Source organism: Hyperolius riggenbachi, chromosome 4 (assembly GCF_040937935.1).
Source record: "Hyperolius riggenbachi isolate aHypRig1 chromosome 4, aHypRig1.pri, whole genome shotgun sequence".
Taxonomy (NCBI): domain Eukaryota; kingdom Metazoa; phylum Chordata; class Amphibia; order Anura; family Hyperoliidae; genus Hyperolius; species Hyperolius riggenbachi.
In genome coordinates, this window is record NC_090649.1 from 243,577,604 (window position 1) to 243,603,851 (window position 26,248).

The following is a 26,248-nucleotide window of genomic DNA, read 5'->3' on the forward strand; positions in this document are numbered from 1 at the left end:
GTGTGAAGGCGAGCTGGCTACCCATACTGAAGGGGGGGGGGGGAGGGATTAAGGGAGTCATCTGGCTACCTATACTGGGGGGAAGGGGGGAGGTGTCATCACGCTACCTATACCGAAGGGGGGTGGCTGGTGAAAGTAGCCTTGGGTGGTAACGAGTAAAAATCCAGCCCTGCATGTTGCTACAACAGATATACACCAAATTCTCATATTACAAAGTATTTTTCAGCTACATACACACTTTAGATTTTCCTTGATCCTTCCCAGTTGCCCCAGTCAAAAATCTAAAGTGTGTGGAGGAGTCTTACTACGTTGCCAGTCTCCTATTCAGCATTCCAGCAGGGTAGAATTCTATCCACCGAACATTATTGTTCCTGTAGGAACTTACTTTGAAGGTTTTGCAGAGAGTTGTCAGCCCCTCATTCAGTGGCGTAGCTAAGGAGCTATGGGCCCTGGTGCGAGTTTTACATTGAATCCCCCAAGTACTCTTTACATAAAAATTGATATGGCGTACCAAAACCTGCCAAGAACAACCACAGTGTCAGAGGTGCAAGAAGGGGAAGAAGAAAAGCTTGCTAATGATAATTACCATTCAAAGCATCTATAGAAGTGATTATTACAAGCAAAAAGCAATACTGCAGTTGAGGGAGGGCCCTAGGGGGCCCCTCTGACCCAAGAGCCCCGGGCGCGGTCGAGACCTCTGAAACCCCTATTGCTATGCCACTGCCCTCATCCCACCCTTACCTCTCTATGGAGCAGACAATTCCAGGAGATCACTAAAGATCATTTCACGCACCTGGAGTTGAAACTGTGTTTGTGTCTTTATACGAAGTGGGAGCAATGTGTACACATTTCAGTCAGTCTTGCTGGTTTTCTGAAACATTCATTCTAATGATTGCATGCCCTAGATTTAGTCAGCATCTTTCTTTGCGAGGTTGCTTTGATCTAAATCTTTAGGGTGCCATTTGTATAATTTTTTGTGCTGGAGTATATTTATCATTTAATCAGAAGAGATGAGACTTTTGTGAAAATGATGGTATTAACCTCCTTGCCGGTCTAAAAAATCCGGCAAGGAGGCAGCGCCGCACATTTTTTTAATTTTATTTTTTTTTAAATCATGTAGCGAGCCAAGGGCTCGCTACATGATAGCCGCTAAGCGGCGGCATCCCCCCACCCACTCCGATCGCCTTCGGCGATCAGAGTATGCAGGGAATCCCGTTGAGAACGGGATTTCCTGCAGGGCTTCCCCGGTCGCCATGGCGACGGGGCGTGATGACGTCACCGACGTCATGGACGTTGGTACGTCATAGGGAATCCCGATCCGCCCCTCAACGCTGCCTGGCACTGATTGGCCAGGCAGCGCAGGGCTCTGGGGCGGGGGGAGCGACTCGGCGCGGCGGATTGCGGCGGATCGGCGGCGAGCGGCGGCGATCGGAAGTTACAAGCAGCTACCAAAGTGCTAGCTGCTTGTAACAAAAAAAAAATTATGCAAATCGGCCCAGCGGGGCCTGAGATATCCTCCTGCGCAGGTTACCCCGAGCTGAGCTCGGGATAACCGGCAAGGAGGTTAAGGTGGCCACACACAATACAATAAAATGATCCGATTTTATGGCAATTCGATAAAAACTATTGGATCTCCCGAAAAAATCGAAAGCTTTTTTTTCATTCGACTGAAAAATCCGATCGGTTTTCCCATTTTTTTCTATTTTTATCTATCTGAAATGCAGATATTTTTCTTCAATTTCTCTAAAGATTGTATGGTGTGTGTTAGATTGTCAATTTATTAATATACACACCCAAGCAATTTTATCAGAGTTTTCAATCATTTTTATCATAATTGGGGAACAATTTAACATAGGTGTGTGGTATATTGGTCATATTTTTTGAAATGTTACAATCAGTCAGAAAAATTGATTGCAATTCTTAAATTGAACAGATATTTTAAAAATTGTATGGTGTGTGGCCACCTTTAGTCATAAAAATGTAAATTGTAAAAAAGTAAAGTAAAATATTCAGGATAATGAATTAATTGTCAGAGAGAGCTAAATAACATTTAGGGTACACAGTGTGGTCACAGTCATCCAGCTGACTAATCAAAAGGCGAGGTAAACTCCAGCACATTAAAAGAAAACATACATAGAAACTGTTGGCCAAAAAAATGTGATTCCATTATATACTTGTTACTACTACACTGTTTCTTTACCGTGTCCCTAGAGATTTTCAAGCGTTATAGATCATTTTAAGACCATTTAAGATCCTGGGCTCCCTAACAATTTAAGCAATTTTACTACCTCTTTCATCCATCTTTTTTAAGTCCACTGAAAGCTTCACGTATTGATCAATTTTATGTTTAAAATGTATTCTGTGTGTAATGCTGCCATCTAGTGCTACCCAGTGAAATAGTTTTTGCAGAAATGCAACCAAGGCTACCCTGTCTGGTTTATACCAGTTCAGAATGCAAGAACGTGTGCCGAATTTGTGACCTCCAAGTGCAACCAGAAATGATCTCATTATTTACATGGTTACAATAAACTGAAACATAGATCAGATGTGACATGAGTTTTGTGGATAGACATTAAATCTACAAAATTCTATAAAACACATACAGTATGTAACATCCTGCAGCAAGAATTATAAAAAATTGCATTCACATTATGCTGCCTTCCTAGCACAATAATATGGCATGTGATCCCATGGCCCATACAACTGTAGTATTCACATGTAGCACTATTGAATAAAAATGCAAGACACTTGGCATTGTTTAAAAGAAAACAATTCAATTAGAATTCCAGTTCCTTTCTGCTGTCAACACACAAAGAAGAAACAGCTCATGGGCTGAAATTAGGCTTTTTCTGTTTTAAATCATGTTTAACATTTCCAAGGTTCACAAAGAAAACGGAAATACACCAACCTGATATGAGAACATTTACTGACACCTGTTCCACTACCCATTCCAAGCAAAACTCGGCAATGGGTAGTCAGCTCTGTGTGCTGTCCAAGCCAATAGAATATATATGCCAATCAGCAAAGCAAAGTTTTCAGGCTTAAAAAGCCAAGTACTGAAGTAACAGGGCTTGCGTAATAAGGATGAACACATATCAAAACACTTTCTACATCTCCTTTGTGACCATTGACCAATCATCTGCCTTGCCTAGATTTCGCAAAGTTTGATGTGAACATGTGGCTTTATTAGCTATTATCCCAACATCATGTCTGCCAAGATTACAATCCAGAGTTGAACAACACTAACAGATTTATGCCGAAAGGTGGGACTACGCATTTTAGATGTGGTAAACAATTGATATGTTTGTCATTACCACTTTGCTGTGGACCTTCGCGTGGTATAATGCTGCGAATACACAATGAGTTTTTTCGGCAGATACATGGCTCAATGGATAATGCAGTGCCTGGATAGTATACTGTAGACCAGGGTTCAAATCCTGGCTAGGGTCAGTACCTATTCAGTAAGGAGTTCAAGGCAAGACTCCCTACCACTGTAGGGTGGCCTCTTGAGCGCGTCCCAGTGACTGCAGCTCTTGAGCGCTTTGAGTCCGACAGGAGAAAAGCGCTGTACAAATGTTCGAATTATTATAATTTCCGACAGGACCGATCTGATTTTGGTCGTTCTTTTGATCAATTTTCTCATAGAAGTGAATGGAAATTGCTCGGAAAAATGATCCCAGAATCGATCTGCCAGTAAATCTGCCAAAAAAAACTAATTGTGTTTTCCCAGCATAAGGTCAGATTTCAATAAAGTGCCTGGGGTCTCATGCATTTCCAAGAGAAAGAACAGCTCACTGCAAGACATATCTCTTCAACAACAAACAGAAGTTATGCTGGGAATACACGAGGAGTTTTTTCGGCAGATTTACTGGCTGATTCTTTTTCCGATTGATTTCCATTCACTTCTATGAGAAAATCGATCAGAAAAATGACCAAAACCTGTCACTTGACAGGCACCCTATTGGGCCAATCAAAGTACGGGGATCATGTCCTAAACAGCTACAGGACGTGACAGAACTCAGGGCAGAATTAAAGGTGCGGCCACTAAATTCAAGGGAGCCTGCGTTCGTTCGCAGCGCATGCGCTGAGGATTTTGACTCGCGCTGCTCAAACTAAGCTGCGCTGCTTTAGTGAATTAAGCCCATAGTGTATTCCCAGAATTAGTGCGCTTAAATGCTGAGTTTAGGTTAAATTCACTCACCACATTGAACAAATCACCTCAAGAGTAATGGGGACCTTTAGCAAGATGGTGTGTGATTCCTAAGTGAAATGCTGGACATGGAGCTGTCTTCAGCACTATGCATCACTTTTGAATTTTTATTTTAATAAAAAATTATATGTTGTATACATTGTTTAAAAAAACAACATTGCCCTCCCCAACCTCTATAGCCCACTCCCCCCCCCCCCCCCCCCCATGCCACTGGTATTAGCTGCTGCTTAATCGATACCAGATTGAATATGAGGAGGACTTTGCAAGAAAAGGGCAATCTTTCCTCCTTCTTGTAAAGCCAATAACAAGGGCAAGAGACTCATCCCTGCCTGTATGCTCTGGGAGGTGGGAGTAACAAACCCACACATATGGCGAAATGTCATGGAGACTTATATAAAGGGACGACCCCATACACTCACCCCCTCCCAATTAAATGGGGTAATTTATGACAGATCTGGACCCCTACCCTACACACATACTTCCACCTAGCTCAGTTGAAAGATGAACAGACTTTCCAGAGTTTGGAACAATATTTTCTTCAAAAACTGATTGCATTGGAGGCACCATACACATGCTAGCGAGTGTACAGAGATTTCCTGTGAACTCCTGTCCAGCCTTATCTTTATAACTGTTATCTTATCCATTGGCTTATATGTTTGCCATTTAGTTTGGTACTCTGGTCAGTGGAACCACAGCAGAATACAAAGCAGGGTATGCACATGGCTCAGTTATAAATTAAGATACATTTATATACTAAAATCTACTTGGCTGTTGTGAGAATGTTTTGCTTTTTTTTAGTCACTCCCTAAGCTCTTCGCTCACTAATGGAATATTGTATTTATGCTGGGTAAAAAATCTCATGTAGCCTGACAGAAACACAAGTACCAGGACTGCAGCTGTATCCTTGTATACTCCCCACCAGAGAGTGCAAAGCTTACAGTCCTTTCTCAGCTTTCTTGAGATTAGATTATGAGAAAATGACAACGGCTATCAGGAATAATTCAAAAATTTGATATGCTGAAACACAATTACCTCAACATGATATTACAAATCAGGAAAGAAGTGATCCAAACATCTAAGTAAAATAAATTACAGGGCCAAGCAACAGTAACTGAAGCTTTGAATATTTCTATTAAGGAAAAAATGACAGGGTCTATTAGTCCTTCTGATATTAAAAGGCATATCAAAAAGATTTCAGAAGCCGCTACTAATTTAGTCCAGACCCCAAGGTCATCACAAGATGAGAGGAATACGCACACCCAAAGAAGAGATCGTAATACCACTCAGAAGAACTTACCGGCTGACAATACACATGCAGACATTAATCTGCAGGAAGGAAATGAGAAAATTAATAGAACGGCGGCTTCAGTCAAACAAACTTCCAGGGCAAGTCTTACAAAATATGTTTAAAGAAATGACAGCATCTCCACAACAATCAACAGAAATGATACAAACAGTTGTTACATACAAGTCATGAATTAAGCCAATTAAAGATGCCATTATAAAACTAAATGTTACAATAGCAAATTTAGAATTGGATGCCAAAACTCTGAAGGAGTGAATGGAGAAGGCTTTTTTTCTAGATATGCAAACATGCAAGTCTCATTAAAGCGTTCCTGAAGTGAAATGTGACATGTATAATACTAGTAACCCTAGTAACAAATAAACATATAATCCTACCACTTGTAACTAATTCTCTGAAGTCCCTTTCTGTTTTCCAGGATAGCGAGAGTTTAAAAACTAGAATTGTTATCTATGCAAAAGAGCTTGTTGACGGCTTTTCAAATTCTGTTCAGTTTCCTGAAAAATAAATAGAGGCTAAAGTAGCTGAGAAACAGTCTTTTTGTTTTAGCTTAACAAGGCAGAGTAGTGTAGATTCTTTAAAGAGGAGCTGTTAGGTAAAGGGTCTCAGAAAAAATAAACACATATATCAGTAGCTAAACATTGGCTGTACTTACATTACATATGCATTTCACTGTCCACGTTTGTACTTCACAGAATTTTTATATAGTATTTGCAGAGAATGATGCTCCTGACAGCTCATGGCAGGTTCCATGTTTGTCTGTCTCCTATGAAGCCAAATGTGTCGTCATGTCCTGCCTGCTTCCTGATGATTCACTCACACAAAAGATCGGTAATGTAAAACACTAGTGTGCAGTGAATATTAATTAGCCGTGTGGCTGGGAACAATAGCGGACTCCTGCAGTGTACTCTGCTGGGAGTTTTTTCAGTGCTGTGGGCTGCTGCTTTTGTAACACGAGCCCTGTAACTTATCACTAGCAGCCGAGGGGAGGGCCCCAGAATGCTTTGCTGTATGGTATGCGGCTCTCGGCTTCTTAAGAGCTTGGGTCTAACAGCTTTGCTGATAAGCACACATCAAAACTAAGAGAGATTTTTAACTTCAGTAGTGCCTTTTTGGCTTCCTTCTAAACTGTTTAACACAGGAGAATAGAGGTTTAAATTAGCTTTTGCAGCCTGACAGTTACTCTTTAAGCAGCAACTGTGACTGTCTTAGGCAATCTTATAAATTGAGCCATTAAAATATAAGACTCATTTCCATGTTACTAATGTTCTATTTATCATCCGTGCTACACATCGAATTAATTATCTCATAAGTATATTATCGCTTCAAGTTCACAAAAAGTGAGTAAGTAAATGGTTCAAGACGTAATCCTAAAATTTGAGGTGTTCAAGACTGTATTCCCAATATCTTTAAGATAAGTAGAACAATTGGTGCAAGTTATTTTCTCTTGAATTCTGGGAAACAAGTAGCCAACTCAAACAGAATCACTGTATTGGTAGAGTGTTCACCACAGAGAAATGCACTATGACAGATGTCCTTTGCAAGATATTTCTTGAAACTAATGGAGGCATTTCTTACTAAAGTTATCAAAAAATAATAAAGATCTCCTTTTAAGACTCTAGATTTGTTCACTCAGAATGATATACACAAAATGACTTTTTAAGCCAATGTTCAGAAACCCGTAACTGAACCATTAACTGAAAATGGCAAAGAAATCACCCTACAAAATAAATACTAAAAATAGTCAATATTAAAAAGTAAAGACTGGGAGAGTCTATCAATCCCTTGGTCTAACAGTATGAACCACAATGTTTTGGAATGGAGAAAATTCTCTATTGGGCCTCTTTAGGGCCTTAGACAAAATAATAATAATACGAATAACAATAACAACAGAACTGTCATACTTACTGTCCTGAAGGCCAGCAGGCTGTTGCTGTTAATGCACATGAATGAGAGACTGGCTTTGACTTTGTTTAACCTTACAGAAGTACATCTAAAGCACAAGCACGGCATCCCAAGGTTAACACCAAAAAGTCCAATCCTCTCCCGTAAAAGCCTACCTCACTTAAACTTAGTGCTTGTTGTCAGCTTGGGTTAGCCTGTCTGGTACTTACTATCATCCTATACAATAAAATGCAAGTGTCCCTGCGTCATCAACTGAATGGTTGTGTGTCCCTGCACATGCGCAGTACAGTCAACCGCTGGGACAGGAGAACGGGTCAGGGAGCAGGGCGGCCGTGCGCGGCGGGCGTGTGGGTGCGCGCACGGCGGTGGTAGGTAGATTAGTTGTTTTAATGTAATGATCCGCTCAGCTGGATGCACTGGCAGTCAGCTGTTTGACCATTCCTCTAGTCTGTGGGCTGCAGGTCTCTGCAAGAGAGACCTGTTTTTGGTCTGTTCTGCTGCAGATAGTTTCTGGTCTGTTCTGCTGCTGAGGAATTTGCATACACTCGTTATGCAAATCCCTTACCTGCCTCCTTTGATGACTGGCAGTATAAAGAGCTGTGTTTCCCAGAGTCCTTGGCTGGTCATAAGGGTTAGTTCCTGTGTAACACTCGCCTGGAGTGTCAGCCTTGCTCTTTGTTGAACATTAGCCTAGAGTAATTCCTGGGACTGCACTAGGCAGGTTTCCCTAGTGCAGTTAGGATTGCTTATCTGTTTTGTTCATACTGTAACGATTGTGGAATTCTCTCCGTGATCAGCGCACAAGACGTGCGCTGACACTGCGGAAATCCTCCACAAGTGTATAATTTGCGGGAACCCAGCAAAAGGTGCAATGCACCTGTAGAGGGAAATTCCTGTCAACAGGGGGAGCTGTGGAGTGCAGAGGAACAGCTCCTCTGCCCTACCACACACGCCAGACAGGAATTGTACGAAGGGAAGAAACGCAGGCAAAGATAGCCCTGAAAGAGAGAGATCAAAGCGACAGAGGGTATGTGTGTCCACCAAACTAGTCACCACCCTGCGACGATGAACACATAACCAGGAAGGCAAAGCGAGAAGGCAATCGCCGGAGATGGCGATTGCTAACAGCGACACAAGACCGAATAAGCACAGATGAGAAATGTATGTATGTCCACCAATCTAGCCGCCAACCTGCAACGGCAGACACACAACAGAAGAAACCAAGTGAGAACGCAATCGCAAGAAAAGCGATTGCGGAAGAGAATGAGCACAGGGACAGATTGTATGTGTGTGCACCAAACTAGTCGCCAACCTGCTACGGTGCATACACAACAGCAGATATGAAGTAGGAACGCAATCGCGAGAGAGGCGATTGCCAGAGGTGACACAAGGCTACAGCAAGGCAGAGCACGAGAGTAGCAAAGGCACAGCAAATCATACAATGAGGAGATACGGAAAATAACAAATGCTAGCTAAACGTGAACACCGCACTCATTCGCAACAGTGCACGCATTTATGTGCGGTCCCCGTGTGAAAAGCACAACAGAGACAAGCACGCCTAACTAACCACCGACAGACAAACATGAAACAGAGGACGCGAGCGCTTGCTTAACGGTTACCTCACCGAGCCTCCAGCAAGCGTTCGTTGCAGACAAGACAGACACAAGAAAACAGGAACAAGCGAGAGATAGGATCCACAGCACTAGCAAAAGAGGCTAGTGCGATCCAGGAAGACAGAACAGAAGGATCCACAGCACTAGCGCAAGAGGCTAGTGCGATCCAAGTACAGCAAGAGGGTAGCAGACCAGAATGATCCACAGCACTAGCGCAAGAGGCTAGTGCGATCCAGGAAAACAGAACAGAAGGGGCTACCAGTAACAACCGCTGTTCCGGTTAGCACCCAGACACACAGAACGATTTCCTGTCGACCACCGCTGGGACAGGACAATCGCAACAGACAAACAAAACAGATAAGCAATCCTAACTGCACTAGGGAAACCTGCCTAGTGCAGTCCCAGGAATTACTCTAGGCTAATCTTCAACAAAGAGCAAGGCTGACAATCCAGGCGAGTGTTACACAGGAACTAACCCTTATGACCAGCCAAGGACTCTGGGAAACATAGCTCTTTATACTGCCAGTCATCAAAGGAGGCAGGTAAGGGATTTGCATAACGAGTGTATGCAAATTCCTCAGCAGCAGAACAGACCAGAAACTTGTAATGGAAAAGCAGGTCTCTCTTGCAGAGACCTGCAGCCCACAGACTAGAAGAATAGTCAAACAGCTGTCTGCCAGTGCATCCAGCTGAGCGGATCATTACATTTAATAATATATAAATGTTGTCCCTCCTGTATAGGAAGAGTTGTTGGACTTCTGGGGCAAGAGGTAGCTGATACAGCATTCACTCTTATGTCCTCAAGAACAGTTTGCGAGCCTGCAAACAAGTTAATAAACTTAGCAAAAATGGAGGAAAAATATGTTTTTTTCCAGGCCATGCTTCTTCCAAAATTAAAGGGCAACTGTAATGAGAGGTATATGAAGCTTTATTGCAAACAGTCTATAACCGGAAACATCAAATCACACACAATTTAAAAAGTGTTAAAATCATATCAGGAATAACAGGCGATCTCTTCACATACATCACGCATCCATCCATGCATCCCACATGGCTAATGGCTATCTATACACTTGTCACAAACATTGTCAAATAGCAGCATAAAAAACTAAAAAACGGGACTGGATTTCCCTTCTTGGTCCAAAAAATGGGGATGGATTGAACAATGCCAATAGGGAAAGAATTGTGACACAATATGGCTCCCATTGGGATCCTTTGAGAGAGAACTTGATCAAAGCATGGCCGATTTTGATGGCATCTTCTGAAATTGCCCAAATTGTAGGTCTATAACCTTTAATGGTGGCAAGGAGGACCATGAATCTAAAGAAACAGTTGGTTTCCTCTGAGGATCAAAGTACCAGCAAACAGAATAAAAGGACTAAATGGTTAGCAGCAGTCCCTCCTCCAAAGGGTATGCATAGATGTAGGAGAAGCAAAGTACGGTATGCTCTTTTGTACAAAAAAAATAAATATTGTGGGATGCTAATAAGGAGAAGTAATAGAGAATTGGTGCATTTATGAATTGTGAAACTAGAGGTAACCTGCAATTTTTTGATAAAACAACACATTCTTGATCATCGTCCCTTTGTTGGGAAGGTATGTTCTTACTTGGATTTCAATATATGGAAGGTATTAGATTCAGTACAATAGAGGCTAAAGGATAAGATTTATAAACAGTCAGGTTAAAATAACTGATAATAAATAAAACTGATAGTGGCTTTGTGGAACTCATTTCCAGTTTGGTAAAGCCACAAAATTGTAATATAAAACAATGGGACTGTTATACTCAGAACAGGGTAAGATAAACCACCTCCCAGGATGCATAGTCTTAGTGGCTGCAAGGTCTTCACCAGTGTACCCTGTACAGGATGATGGGCTGCTCCCCCAATGGGCAATCTACTACTTTGCTGCTAAATGCCACCAGGCCACAGTGGCCAGCATCAGGCTAGGCTGCAGTGGTCACAGTTCTGACAGAGGTCAGCAACAAGGTCAGCAGGCAGAAGACAAAGGGCTCTATTCATAAAACATTTGTGGTAAAAAAAAACTTGGAGGGAAAATACCGCATCTGCATTTTAGACTTTTGTGTGCAATTCATAAAAAAGTTTACACTTGCGATAATAGGTCGGGGGGAGGGGGGGGGGAATTCCCACACTAAACTGGCGGTGCTGGCTGAGTTGATACATTTGCTGGCTGAGTTGATACATTTTCTCCGTGCAGAGACAGTTACTATAAAGGAGGCAGCCCCAGCATCCCTTTACATGTGCATTCTTTTTAAAACTGCCTCTGTTTGTCCTGAATCTTCTCTGAATCTGTGTATTAGTCTTTCTAAACAGTCTATTTAATTGCCACAGCTTAGAAGACGTTCCAGAAATGTTACACATGCAGGCTTTCTGATGTGAAATTTATCTGAAAACAGGTACCCAAGGGGTTAAAAAACACAGCCTTGGTATTCTGGGATCAGAGGTGGCCTTAGAGTACGCGGGGCCTGGGGCGAGTGTCATATGCGGGGCCTAGAGACATATGCTGTGGACACACACACACACACTGTACACACACACACTGTACACACACACACACTGTACACACACTGTACACACTGTACACACACTGTACACACACTGTACACACACTGTACACACACACACACACACACACACAAACACTGTACACACACACATACAGTATACACTCACACACACACTGCACACACACTGTATACACACACACACACACACAGATATGCTGTGGAAACATACGCACACACTGTGGAAACACACACTCTGTATAGGTAAGATAGGTAGGTGCCTGCAGTATAGTTTAGAAAAGTAGGTGCCCCCAGTATACGTTAGATAGGTAAGTGCCCCACAGTATAGATTAGATAGGTGCCTGCAGTATAGATTACATAGGTGCCTGCAGCATAGATTAGATAGGTGCCTGCAGTATAGATTAGATAGATAGGTGCCTGCAGCATAGATTAGATAGGTGCCTGCAGTATAGATTAGATAAGTGCCTGCAGTATAGATTAGATAAGTGCCTGCAGTATAGATTAGATAGGTGTCTGCAGTATAGATTAGATAGGTGCCTGCAGTATAGATTAGATAGGTAGGTGCCTGCAGTATAGATTAGATAGGTAGGTGCCTGCAGTATAGATTAGATAGGTAGGTGCCTGCAGTATAGATTAGATAGGTAGGTGCCTGCAGTATAGATTAGATAGGTAGGTGCCTGCAGTATAGATTAGATAGGTGCCTGCAGTATAGATTAGATAGGTGCCTGCAGTATAGATTAGATAGGTGTCTGCAGTATAGATCAGATAGGTGCCTGCAGTATAGATTAGGTAGGTGCCCCGCAGTATAGATTAGGTAGGTGCCCCGCAGTATAGATTAGATAGGTGCCCACAGTATTGATTAGATAGGTGCCTGCTGTATAGATTAGATAGGTAGGTGCCCCACAGTATAGATTAGATAGTTGCTGCAGTATAGATTAGATAGGTGCCGGCAGTATAGATTAGATAGGTGCATTAGATAGGTGCCTGTAGTATAGATTTGATAGGTGCCTGCAGTATAGATTAGATAGGTGCCTGCAGTACATGTTAGATGGGAAGGTGGCTGCAGCGGTGGGGAGAGTGGGGATAGTTGTTAAAAACTCATGTTTCTTCCTCCGATGCTCACAGCTTCCATCTCTTTCCTGTCCCAGCATCTGTGTATTGGTAACAGCGCCCCCTGGGATGATGTGACCGCATGTCACCACAGGGGGCGCTGTTACCAATACACAGATGCCGGCACAGGAAAGAGATGGAAGCTGTGAGCATCCGAGGAAGAAACGTAAGTTTTTAACAACTATGCCTGCTCTCCCCACCATTGCAGAGAGTGTGGGGCCTCTCCAGGCGCGGGGCCTGGGGCGATTGCCCCACTTGCCACCCCCAAAGGCTGGCTCTGCTGGGATGCAGTTTTTGCTCTGCTCTCACTGCAGCTGCATGGGAGGTCTGTCTCTCCATTAGCTTGCCTGTTATCACTGGCTTATCGCCTTATCTAAACAGCCGGGTTTCTCCATTCACATTCCACCTGCTCTAATCTTTATGAATTAACCTTCAGTGACATGTGTTGTGGAAATCTCCGCACAAGGCGGTAATTTCCCGCACTGCTCAGGAATGTCAGATTTTCTTTTTTTTTATAAATTCTTTATTTAGATCCAAAGGCATATAGAAAATTACAAACGTTTTTACCTTGTACAACTAAATATATAATAATGCACTCAACATACAGAAATATGTCATACATTGCTATATATAACATGTACCAGCAGGTCATATTTTTAGCATTAAACTTAAAGAAAGCTATACATATCTGGCAGATCGGGGTAAGCTCAGCGTGCATCTAGCAGAGAGATGTTTATATTGAATAAAGTTCGCATGAGACTTTAATGTCTCGTTCTGTTACTATGTTTCCCCAGTCTGCCTTCATAAATTCTTATTTAAACAATGTTATCTAAATAAAAGAAAAACACAACTATCTAAACACAACAGTCAGAACATTCCAGGTTGTAGCGTATATGACCACATCTGCTCGCCTACCAGGTGCGAGCCTATGTGTCGCCCATCTTATGCTATGTTGTAATTACATGACACAACATCTCTTGCTGGCAACAGGGTAGAAAACATATAGTAATAGTGCAGTTTCCCATCCTCGCCAGGATAAGGTCTCCCCTCCATGTTTGATACCTCGCCTAGTTACCCTTCATCAAGTAGCAGGCCTATCTCCTCAGAGTCTCGTAGACTGGACCAGAATCTCCAGGTTGTTTGGAATTTTTCCAAGTCATTGGACCCAATATGTGCCATATTTTCCATTAGATAGGTTTGGTCCATTTCTAAGAGTACCTCCCTAATATTAGGTGGAATGGGATTTCGCCATCGCCGGACTATTACCCGCTTTGCTGCATTCAGTATGTGTCTTACTACTGATTTTTTGTACTTTTTAAAGGACCAGGAGTTGGCGTGCAAGATGTAGAATTCCATAGTGAATGGAATGTCACCATCTATAACCAATTTCACTAAGCTATGTACCTTTTTCCAGAAGTCTTCAAGTTTGGCACATGACCATAGAATATGTGATAGAGTGCCTCTTTCAGTGTTACACCTCCAGCAATCTGGTCTGACGGATGGGAAAATCTCATGGAGCCTGGAGGGTGTTAAATACCATCTTGTAAGGATTTTATAGTTAATTTCTTGCATGCCTGCTGATCTAGAGGTTTTATGGGAAAAGTGGCATATCTTGACCCTCTGCTCAGTGCTAAAGCATGTCCCGGTGTCTGTCTCCCATTTCGTGATAAATGACATATCTGGGGTAGTTTGTTCAATTAATAGGGAGTAGATGACTGAGAGCGTTTTCTGTATAGGTTCCCCCTCTGTGCATAGGTTCTCAAAAACAGATGGTTTTCTGACCATTGTAGGAGCAATTCTGTGGCTTCGTAGGTAAGATCTAATTTGAAATAGGGTCCACCAATTTAGCTTCAAATTGGGAAATTTAATTTGTAGGTCTTCCAATGGTAACCAGTCGTTTTGGCCACAAAATTTCTCCAAAGTCAGACCATCTCGTTGGCTAGGGTGTCTGTTCCCCTGTTTGACTGCCAGGTGCAGCTCTGGGTTATGGGAAAGAGGAAGGAGAGGTGAAGGATGGGGAGACACCTCAGGCAGGCATCTAATTTTATTTAAGCAGCTTAATGTGTAGAGGCTTAGCGGAGAGATTAGTTGATCGCTCCTGTTTGCCCTTACCATCCACAATAAATTTAGAAGTGGGTAGGTCGATAGGTTCAGCTCTAAATTGGTCCATTGTTTCGTGTCCCTATGTCTGGCCCAGTCTACCGCTCTAGTGAGTACTGCAGCATAGTGGTAGAACCTAACATTAGGCACGGCTAAACCCCCAGATTGTTTAGTGCTATAAAGTATTTCCTTCTTGATTCTGGGCGGTTTGCCCTTCCAGATGTACCTGTTGAAAAGTGTTTGGATGCGGGCCAAAAATTTGGATGGAACTGGTATCGGCAGAGTCTGGAACAGGTATAAAAGCCGCGGCATAGTGTTCATTTTGATAACAGCAATACGCCCAAGCCAAGATAGGTGTGGAAAGTTCCATTTTTCCAGATCCTCTGTAAAGGATTTCAATATAGGTGGGAAATTTAATGTGAACGTGTCACTCATAGAGTGGGCTATATTAGTGCCTAGATAACGTATGTATTGTTTGTTCCATTTAAAAGGAAACTTCTGTTCCAGATCTTGCCTCACCTGCTCAGATATCCCTACATTATAGGCTTCGCATTTATCTACGTTTATCTTAAATGCAGAGAGTTCAGCAAATTTCTTAAATTCTTCGAGCAGACTTGGGAGGGATGACTCAGGTTTTGTAAGGAAGAATAACAAGTCATCCGCGTAAGCGGCTATTTTATTACAGCTGTCAGCCACCGCAATCCCCGAGACCTCACTGCTGTCTCTCACGTGTTGTAGGAACGGTTCCAATGCCAGTGCAAATATCAGTGGGGATAGGGGACATCCCTGGCGAGTGCCATTTCTTATAGGTAATGGTTTTGACAGATCTCCATTAATTTTAATTCGTGCAGTGGGGTTAGTATAAAGGGCCCCTATGGATCGTAGCATATGTGGTCCTAGATTTGTATTTTTAAGTATCGCCATGATCCAGTCCCAGCTCACCCGGTCAAATGCCTTTTCGGCATCGGTAGAGAGGAGCATACAAGGGATATTGTTGGACCGGGCGTGCTGTAACAGGATCTGCGCTCTTATGGTGTTGTCCCTAGCCTCTCTGTGGGGGATGAATCCCACCTGGTCCCAATGTATTAGTGAGTTCATCTGCTGTGCCAATCTATTTGCTAGAGCTTTTGCAAAGATTTTAATATCTATATTTAGCAGGGATATTGGCCTGTAACTACCACAGTTGGATGGATCTTTGTTGGGTTTTGGTATCACCGCGATATGGGATTCAAGGGTCTGTGTCGAGAAGCCGGAGTTAGGCGTATCCTCAGCTATATTATTAAACATCTTGCATAAGTATGGGGTGAGGGTCTCTTTAAATTTTTTATAGTAGTCGATAGTGAAACCGTCTGGGCCAGGGGCCTTACCGGATTTAATACTCCCGATCACTCCTTTGATTTCCGCTTCATTAAAGGGGGCTTCAAGATCCTTAGCTATCTCTGGGTCTATTTGTGGAAGCTTAGCTGCTTTGAGGTAATTTTCGATTGCTGCTTGTCTTGTTTGTGATTCATTAAGGCCCCCTGTTCGGGGTAGGTTATATAGATTTGTGTAGAAAGTTTGAAAGCTACTGGCAATGGAACCGCTCCTGGCGTGTCTAGTACCTTTACTATCTATGATTAGGGGAATGTAAGTTCTCTGCTTCTGTTGTTTAAGGGCTCTTGCTAGCAGTTTTCCTGGTTTGTTGCCCAGCATAAAGTAGGTGTTTTGGCACCGATAGGCTGCTTGCTTCGCGTATTCCTGCAGGAATGTATTAAGTTTCCTTCTTTTTTCCTGCAAGGGTGTGAGATTCACCTGTGTAGGATTGCGTTTGTGTTTTAATTCCAACACATGAATCTCTTCTATTAAGGTCTGGATGGCCTGGCCCCTCTCCCTCTTGAGTCTCGATCCCAGCTGGATAAGGAAGCCTCTCAACACACACTTATGGGCATCCCAAAGAGACGTTGGGGAGATATCCTCTGTATCATTTATATTAAAATAATCTTTTAATTCTTTCAGGATTTCTGTATGTGTGCTTTCATCATGTAAAAGGGCCGTATTAAGTCTCCATGTGAACGGGCACTCTTTCTTATGTCTGCAGTTTAGATTTACGCTTACAGGGGAGTGATCTGAATATGACATTATTCCAATGTCCGCAGAGACATGTTCTGTCAGCAGATTATGGGATATCAAAATATAATCAATTCTGCTGTAGGTCTGATGTACATTGGAGTAGTAAGTAAAATCTTTTGTATCAGGGTGGGTGGCCCTCCATACATCAATCAATTATCGTTCGTGTAGCATCCGTTTTATTTTGTTAATTTTAGCGAATGAAAGGGAGGCCCTACCCTGGGAGTTATCAAGTTTAGGGTTCAATGTTGTGTTGAGATCCCCCCCCCAGGATAATACTTCCTTCCGCGAAGGAGTCCAGGCCATCCAGAAATCTAGACATAAAGGTGACTTGATCTGCATTGGGAGCGTAAATTGAGCCCAGTGTATATTTTATGTCTTTTATAGTGCATTTTACTAGTACAAATCTTCCATTAACGTCAGCTTTCACATCCAGAACAGAAAAGGGTAGGTTTTTGTTTACTAATATAGCAACGCCTTTTGTCTTTGTCTCAGGGGAGACTCCCAAATATATGTTTGGGAAGTTTTTATCTCTAAAGTTGGGGTGGTGTCCCTTTTTAAAATGCGTCTCCTGTACAAAGACAATTTGCGCTTTCTGCTTCCACATATCTTTCAAGAGAATTCTCCTTTTCTCTGGAGTATTGAGACCTCTGGCGTTGACGGAAACACACTTCACATCAGCCATGTTGACGCATGATACCTGTGCCAGCGGTGTGTGTCATGAGTGTAAGAACAAGCAACCTGGAATGGGAACAAGTAAACTGAAATCTATTCCTAACCTTCAACGTGAAGGAGAAACTAATGTCAGCTGCTGCCCACCTGTGGGAAATGACTACCAGAGTCTCCCTATGTGGGCTCCGAGCAACCATAACAAACGCGAGGAGTGGGGCCCTCTCAGCCACCCACCCATATAGTTGAAACGTTACTTATTATAATACCGAGTTTTATAACCTTGTCAGGACACTTTCTGACTCTCCTACGACTTTGTTTAGCAGCCCCATTTATTATTAGGCCTAGATGTTCTCCCCCTCTTGAGCTTCCTGTTGGTCTGGTCTGGGACCCCCCTCCCCCCAACCCCACAGCCATGCGTGTAAGAGTTGATGGCAATAACAATCATGCGTGCCCAATTCCCTGTACTGTGCTTTCTAAAGGCAGTGTACCGAATGTTTGCAGGTTAGAAGTGTAGACACAGTACTCCCCGTGTCAGTATGACAGGCTTACTAGAAGTCTCTAAGGCCATATGCCTGAGTAGCAGCTTTTCCGCTCCTTCCCCCGGGCACAGAGTCCTCCATTTCAATCAGTACATAACTTAAGTGCCACAATAGGTTTCCCCCTTCGAGGCTTACAGTAGATATCATGAAACTTTGATGGCGTATTATCATAGCCGCTTCCGACCAGAGACTTCCAATCTCATTATGTATCAGGAATGCTGCACATGCAAAGTCACTGTGGTGGCGTGTTCCAAGCAAGTTTAAAGAATAGCCATTATAGCACGATCAGACGTGCGCCGTCTTCTGATTGAAGTGGTTTAAAGTTATCTTGTGTGGGGAATGTCACATCACCCTCGTATATATAGGTCCGTCCCATATCGAGTTTCTCTGGGTGGGCTACTTCGGCCCTGGGCGACCGTTTTGGGTGTTCAGTGGTGCTGGTAGCATCATACAGTGAGTGTTAGGCGACTTGGGCTCCCATAAGTGCCCTGCTCAATGTGGGGGTCCACGAGGAGCCAATATGGCTTAAATGCAAACTCCATAGGAGGGGGGGCATGTCTATCTACGCAGTGATAATAAATGTAATAGGGCTACAGTACCTTATTCAGCGTCGTAGGAGGCCTGGGGAAGAGTGAGGCCTAAGGAGAAGCATTCTCGCCATTTTGTGGAATCTGCCTCTTGCGTCTATTTCTTTGCGGTAGCCCGGTGGTCATTTGGTCAGGTTTCCATTCGGGCACGGCAACTGGCTGCATTTGCAGTGTTTCAAAGAGCTCAGGTAGCTCTGCAGGGTTCCGCAGAATATGGGATTTATCTTCTTCCAGGATAATCAGGTGAAAGGGAAAACCCCAGCGATATTTCCAGCCTTTTTCGACCACCGCCTTCAGCAGCGGTTGTAGTGCTCTTCTCTGAGCTAGAGTTCCCGGAGCTAAGTCCTGATATAGCTGTATTTTTTGGCCTTCATATTCGATACAGTCCATCTGTCTTGCTGCTTGCATGATAGCGTCTTTCAGGCTATAATGGTGTAGCTTGCAGATGATGTCACGTGGCGGATCTCTCTCTGCTGGTTTAGGCCTTAGTGCTCTATGCGCCCGGTCAAATTTGATAGAGTTGTCTGCGTGGCGGTTAAGGACCTTATTGAAGATCGCCATCAGTGCAGGTTCTATTTGTGCCGTTCCGTATGACTCCGGGAGACCCCTCACCCGTATGTTGCAGCGGCGGCTGCGATTTTGAAGATCTTCCAGGCCGGCGCGCAGCATGGAGTTAGTGACGGCCTGCTTTTCTTTTTCCTCCTTTAGTTGTTTAAGATCCGCCTTCAGGTCATCCATGTCGCTTTCCAGCCGGGCTATTCGATTGTCGTGCAGATCAACTTCATCTTGGATCACCTGTAGCTCGGCTCGCGAAGCCGCTGTGATGCGCTCTGCCAGATCGGTGAGATCATCTTTAGTAGGTAAGGTGTGAAGAAAGTCCCGTATCTCGTTGAGAGATTTCATGGTAGCTGATTCTGTGTCTGCGACCTTTGCCGCCTTGCCGGAGGACGGAGACCCGTCGGCCATTTTGACTGGTGTCTGCGTTGCTTCGTTCCTCTTAAGATATTTCGTGACTTGCTGCTGTGTTTCGTTCTTGAAGGGAGTTGATTTTGATCTTGTTTTGCCCTTTGATCTTCCTGACATGCTGTGGGATCTTTTGGGGTAGGTAACTCGGTATCTTGAGCCAAAGTTAGGCGGGTGGATGAGGAGCTCCAAGAAAACACGTCCTCACGGAAGCATGGCTAGCTCCGCCCCAGGAATGTCAGATTTTCATGCGGAAACAGCTTTTATGAATGCACACTTTGCTAAATGGTCGGTAAAGTCAGCTGTTTTGAGCATTACCGCATGCGGGAATGCTTTATGAATAGAGGTCAAAGTCGGCCAATCCAGAGTCTTCCCCATACACCTCCACTGGGCCATTCCAGGACTTTGTCCTCCCAAAAACAGTCAATGGCTCACCTTGTCCCTGCGCAGTAGCACAGACTTAATCAGGCTCAGGTCCATGCTGCTGCACAGGCACGAGCAGCACTGCACATGAGCACTAGCATGGATCTGATTGGGCTCATCTTTTTCCGCCAAAGCCTGAGCAGGTCCGTGGTACTGCTCAGATGCAGTGAAGCCGCGCTTGTTCTCATAAGGGAGTATGGGCGCGGGTTTCAGGGGGTCCCATCACAGGACCGGTGGTGGGAAGGAGGACGTGGGAAGATTTTGGAGGATCGAGAGGCTTACCTCTACCAAGGAAAGTAATCTTTTCCCAAATAATTCTCACAGGTTTGCTTTAAGCACCATATAGAAATGGAACCATAATATTATAAAGTGTTAAAAATACACCTGTAGACTATGATACACCATAATATTATAAAAAGAACAAAATACACTGTAGACCATGATATGGACAACACCCTTGATAAATCTGCCATATCAAAAAATGAACCCAAATCTCTTAGAAGTAATTTTCAATCAATTGATCAATGTTTGAAGGATGCACCAATGAGGGGGGCGGGGGGGGAGGATTATATTTGCTTATTTTCAGGTTCACACTTACTCTGGCATAGACCTTGTTTTATTATTTTGCAGCAATCTCTGCTGTGGGATGATAGTAAAGCTAAAATCGGAAACTCTATATTTTTTCATCATTCCTGAGTCTTCTTTTCTCTATAATGGGTACTCCACAAACAAATTAATTGTAATAAACACTGGAAAATAAATGAAAAACTAATAAAAGATACTGAGATAGTAAATATAATAAAATAAGAAATTGATATTTTTTATTGTACCAATGTAAGTCCTGATGTAACAGAGATTATATTCTGGGAGACAATGCAATGCTATATTAGGAGAATTTTGATTAAATATGGCACACAACGAAAAGAGAGCAACAAGAAAAAATAGAAGTTTCTTATCCAAAAATACCGTAGATGAAATGACAGAGTTGCATAAAAAGAATCCTCAACATCAAAACCTTTCTGTACTAATACAACTCAGACATACGGTAGCTTAAACAAATACTGCATACAAGTTGTTTATCAGATTTAAAAAATAAATTAAAAAAATGTAATACCTAGGAAATAAATCTGGGAAATTCCCTTATAAAATTTTAAGCACAGAGTAATTTACTATAAGAATTAAAGATGAAATATTAAAACAACCGTAAGGGATGGTGTTTTCTGACTGTTATGATAATCTATACAATCTGAACACCTTGTAAGCTTGTAAACTTCAGCAATGCAATCAGTTAAAGAATACCAGAGCCGAAGTACATATGAGAAACGGGCGGAGTAGGCATGTATGGTGAGCTGTCCTGATGCCCACCGCTCCCTCATTCTCCTTTATGCCCCTACACTCGGAGAGGGTGCCGGAGGGCATTTAGAAGCAGCGGAGGGGCAGAAAGGAGAACGGGGTGAGCGCTGGGCATCTGGACAGCTCACCATACATGCCTGCTCCCCCCGTTTCTCATATGTGTTTCGGCTCTGGAATCCTTTAAGAAGTAGAAATATAATTTACAAATGAGAAAGTCAGCATAACCATAAAACAGTTAGGATATGGTAAAAGTTCCAGTTCTAATCAGTTTTAAGAAACATTTGCTTACTTGCTAGTTAAACACTACTTAGTCATGAGTAATAATGATGACAAGCAGGGTGGGGTCTCTGACAGGTTGAATGGGATGATTTTCCTAATTCCTAGAGAATGAAAATATTGTACAAACTATAAAGTACCTGGGCAATAATCATGTTAAAATCTGAAACTGTGTTCTAAGGTCAATAGACCTTTTTAATATAATACCATCATCTCCCATGCATTGTAAGGAGTAAATTTCAGACTACAGTGGGTACAATAAATACATGGAATGTGCACAAACAGAAACAATGTTGCATATACTGTATAGTTAAGGGCCGGTTCACACGGACGGCAGGCGGCGTTGGGGCGGCCAGGAAGTCGTGTCGTCCTGTGACATCCTGTTCGCTGGCGGCAGTACTGAGATCGTCGCGATCGGCGTTTCTCCTCCCCGCAGGGGGACATGAAGCCGCGTCGGCTAGCCGTCCCTGGACGTCGCATGCAGCTTCTAGGGACGGACGAAACGACGCGTTAAATCGGGATTGGAACGCCGCACTTATGCTATCGACGGTAATCAACGGTAACCGCGCAATGCTAAACGCTCCCATTCACTTGAATGGGAGCGTTTAGCCGATGGGTCCCGAACGCTTGGCGGTAGACGCCGCCTGCCGTCCGTGTGAACCGGCCCTAATGCATGGTATGAAAACATTCATGTCACGTTCTTTCGACAAAATCATATGAACATTTCATGTCAGATTCATGGAGGGAAGAGGCACAACGCACAACATAATTGCAGCATTAAACATAACTGAACAATATAAGTCAATGAGTGTTGTATGACTGCAGATGCCGCCTGGCATTCCCTTTTTGTCATTTACTTAATCCTGTAGCAGACGGATGTGGGGGGAAACTTTAGGTAGAAACCATTGCAGCAGTGTAAAATTCCATGTCTGTCTAAACATCCATAGAGATGGACATTGACCAAAAACATAAAACCAAAGCAACCCAAAAGTTTATTAGAGCAAGAAGTGGAAAATGATTGAACAGCCAAGTCAGTCACCTGATCTTAACCCAACTGAGCATGCATTTTACTTTTAGAAGACTTCATTGGACAGAAATGAACATAAAGAAACAGCAACTGAAAGCTGCTTCAGTAAAGGCCTGGTAGAGCATTAAAAAGTAGGATTTCAAACCCAGCATCTGGTGATGTCCTTGAGTGACTTCAGGCTGTCAATGCCAGCAAAGGGATTTCAACCAAGTAATGGAAATAAACATTCTCTTTCCAGTTATTTAATTTGCCCAATTACTTTTGAGCCACTGAAATGAAGGGATTGTGTTAAAAAGAATACTTTAGCTGTCTCACATTTTATGCAATCGTTTTGTTCACCTCTCTGAATTAAAGAGAACCCGAGGTGGGTTCTAAGAATCCTTTAGCATACAGAGGCTGGGTCTGCATATAATACCCAGCGTCTGTTGCTATACTGTTTCCTCCAGTCTCCCCCCTGCGCTTTGCTGGCCCCCATAAATCAATCACCGTGCTGGCGACACGCAGCGTGTTGCCAGCCGGCTGTTTACATGTGAAGTGTCAGTCTCTGCCGCTCCCCTGCCTTCTCCATAGCGCCGGTCCCCGTCCGCGTCCCTTCCCTCCCCGCTGATTGGAGGGAAGGGACGCGGGTGGGGACAGGCGCTATGGAGGAGGCAGGGAAGCGGCAGAGACTGACACTTCACATGTAAATAGCCGGCTGGCGACACGCTGCTTGTCGCCAGCACGGCAATTGATTTATGGGGGCATAGCAGAGCGCAGGGGGGAGACTGGAGAAAACAGTATAGCAACAGAGGCTGGGTATTATATGCAGACCCAGCCTCTGTATGCTAATTGGATTCTTAGAATCCACCTCGGGTTCTCTTTAAAGCTGAAAGTTTGCACTTCAACTGCATCTGAGTTATTTCATTTAAAATTCATTGTGGTAATGCACAGAACCAAAATTAGAAAAAAAAAGTAGTCTCTGTCTAAATATTTATGGACCTAACTGTAGGCTTTAAAATGTAGTATGTGCACAGATGTCCTCCAATGTCTTTACTAGTGATGAGCTTACACATTCAGAGAAATTTGTCATAGCCCTCAAGCCCGCTGTCTGGGTGTCACCCTGGACTCCACACTCTCCTTCACTCCACACATCCAAAATCTTTACAAAGTACTGCAACTTCCACCTTCGTAACATCTGTAAGATTTGCCCTTTCCTAAACTCTCCAACCACCAAACTCCTCATCCATGCCCTCATAATTTCCCACCTTGACTACTGCAATGCCCTTCTGTCTGGTCTCCCTATGACCCGAATAGCCCCACTGCAGTCCATCATGAATGCGGCAGCCAGGATTATCCACTGCTCCCATTGCTCCACCACGGCAGATCCCCTCCTTGAATCCCTCCACTGGCTTCCTATCCAGTCCAGAATCAGATTCAAGATACTGTGTCTGACCTAAAAAATCTGTCCACAAAACCTGTCCAACCTACATTTCCGATCTTACTCAGAGGTACACACCTAGCCGCTCACTCCGCTCTTCCAATGAACTTCGCCTGACCTCCCCCCGAATCACCCAGTCCCATGCACGCCTCCAGGACTTCTCAAGAGCTGCTCCAACACTATGGAACTCCCCACCTCCACCCATTAGGGCAGCCCCCTCCTTCAACATCTTCAAGGCCCTCAAAACTCACCTTTTCACTCTGGCCTACTACCCCTCACAAGTGCTCTAAACCCAGAGCTGAACTCTGGTCCCCTACCTTTCCGGTCCTTATCTCTCCCTCTAGATTGTAAGCCTTTGGGCAGGGTCCTCCTCCTTTTGTGACCTACCTGATCATGCACCTCCATTACCCATGCTATGCATCTGAGTGTACCTAACTTGCCTAATCTCCATGCTCCCATCCAGTAGTGTTGGGCGAACAGTGTTCGCCATTGTTCGGGTTCTGCAGAACATCACCCTGTTCGGGTGATGTTCGAGTTCGGCCGAACACCTGATGGTGTTCGGCCAAACCGTTCGGCCACATGGCCGAACTAAGAGCGCATGGCCGAACGTTCCCCGAACGTTCGGCTAGCGCTGTGATTGGCCGAACGGGTCACGTGGTTCGGACCCGAACGCGCTCTGATTGGCCGAACTGTCACGTACCCGAACCACGTCATATTTCCGCCATTTGTCTGTGGGTTTAGCTTTGGGTAGGCAGGCAGGGTAGTTCGCGCTCCAGCCACGCTAGCCAGGGTCCCCCCAGTCATTGTGTCGCTGCTGGGAATAGTAGTACACCGCTCGCTCAGCATTCTGTTTACTGCCACTCTGTGTACCTCGCTCAGCCACACTATATAGCATTCTGTTTACTGTTCTGTGTCTGCTGGGAATAGTAGTACACCGCTCGCTCAGCCACACTATATAGCATTCTGTTTACTGCCACTCTGTGTACCTCGCTCAGCCACACTATATAGCATTCTGTTTACTGTTCTGTGTCTGCTGGGAATAGTAGTACACCGCTCGCTCAGCCACACTATATAGCATTCTGTTTACTGCCACTCTGTGTACCTCGCTCAGCCACACTATATAGCATTCTGTTTACTGTTCTGTGTCTGCTGGGAATAGTAGTACACTGCTCGCTCAGCCACACTATATAGCATTCTGTTTACTGCCACTCTGTGTACCTCGCTCAGCCACACTATATAGCATTCTGTTTACTGTTCTGTGTCTGCTGGGAATAGTAGTACACCGCTCGCTCAGCCACACTATATAGCATTCTGTTTACTGCCACTCTGTGTACCTCGCTCAGCCACACTATATAGCATTCTGTTTACTGTTCTGTGTCTGCTGGGAATAGTAGTACACCGCTCGCTCAGCCACACTATATAGCATTCTGTTTACTGCCACTCTGTGTACCTCGCTCAGCCACACTATATAGCATTCTGTTTACTGTTCTGTGTCTGCTGGGAATAGTAGTACACCGCTCGCTCAGCCACACTATATAGCATTCTGTTTACTGCCACTCTGTGTACCTCGCTCAGCCACACTATATAGCATTCTGTTTACTGTTCTGTGTCTGCTGGGAATAGTAGTACACCGCTCGCTCAGCCACACTATATAGCATTCTGTTTACTGCCACTCTGTGTACCTCGCTCAGCCACACTATATAGCATTCTGTTTACTGTTCTGTGTCTGCTGGGAATAGTAGTACACCGCTCGCTCAGCCACACTATATAGCATTCTGTTTACTGCCACTCTGTGTACCTCGCTCAGCCACACTATATAGCATTCTGTTTACTGTTCTGTGTCTGCTGGGAATAGTAGTACACCGCTCGCTCAGCCACACTATATAGCATTCTGTTTACTGCCACTCTGTGTACCTCGCTCAGCCACACTATATAGCATTCTGTTTACTGTTCTGTGTCTGCTGGGAATAGTAGTACACCGCTCGCTCAGCCACACTATATAGCATTCTGTTTACTGCCACTCTGTGTACCTCGCTCAGCCACCCTATATAGCATTCTGTTTACTGTTCTGTGTCTGCTGGGAATAGTAGTACACCGCT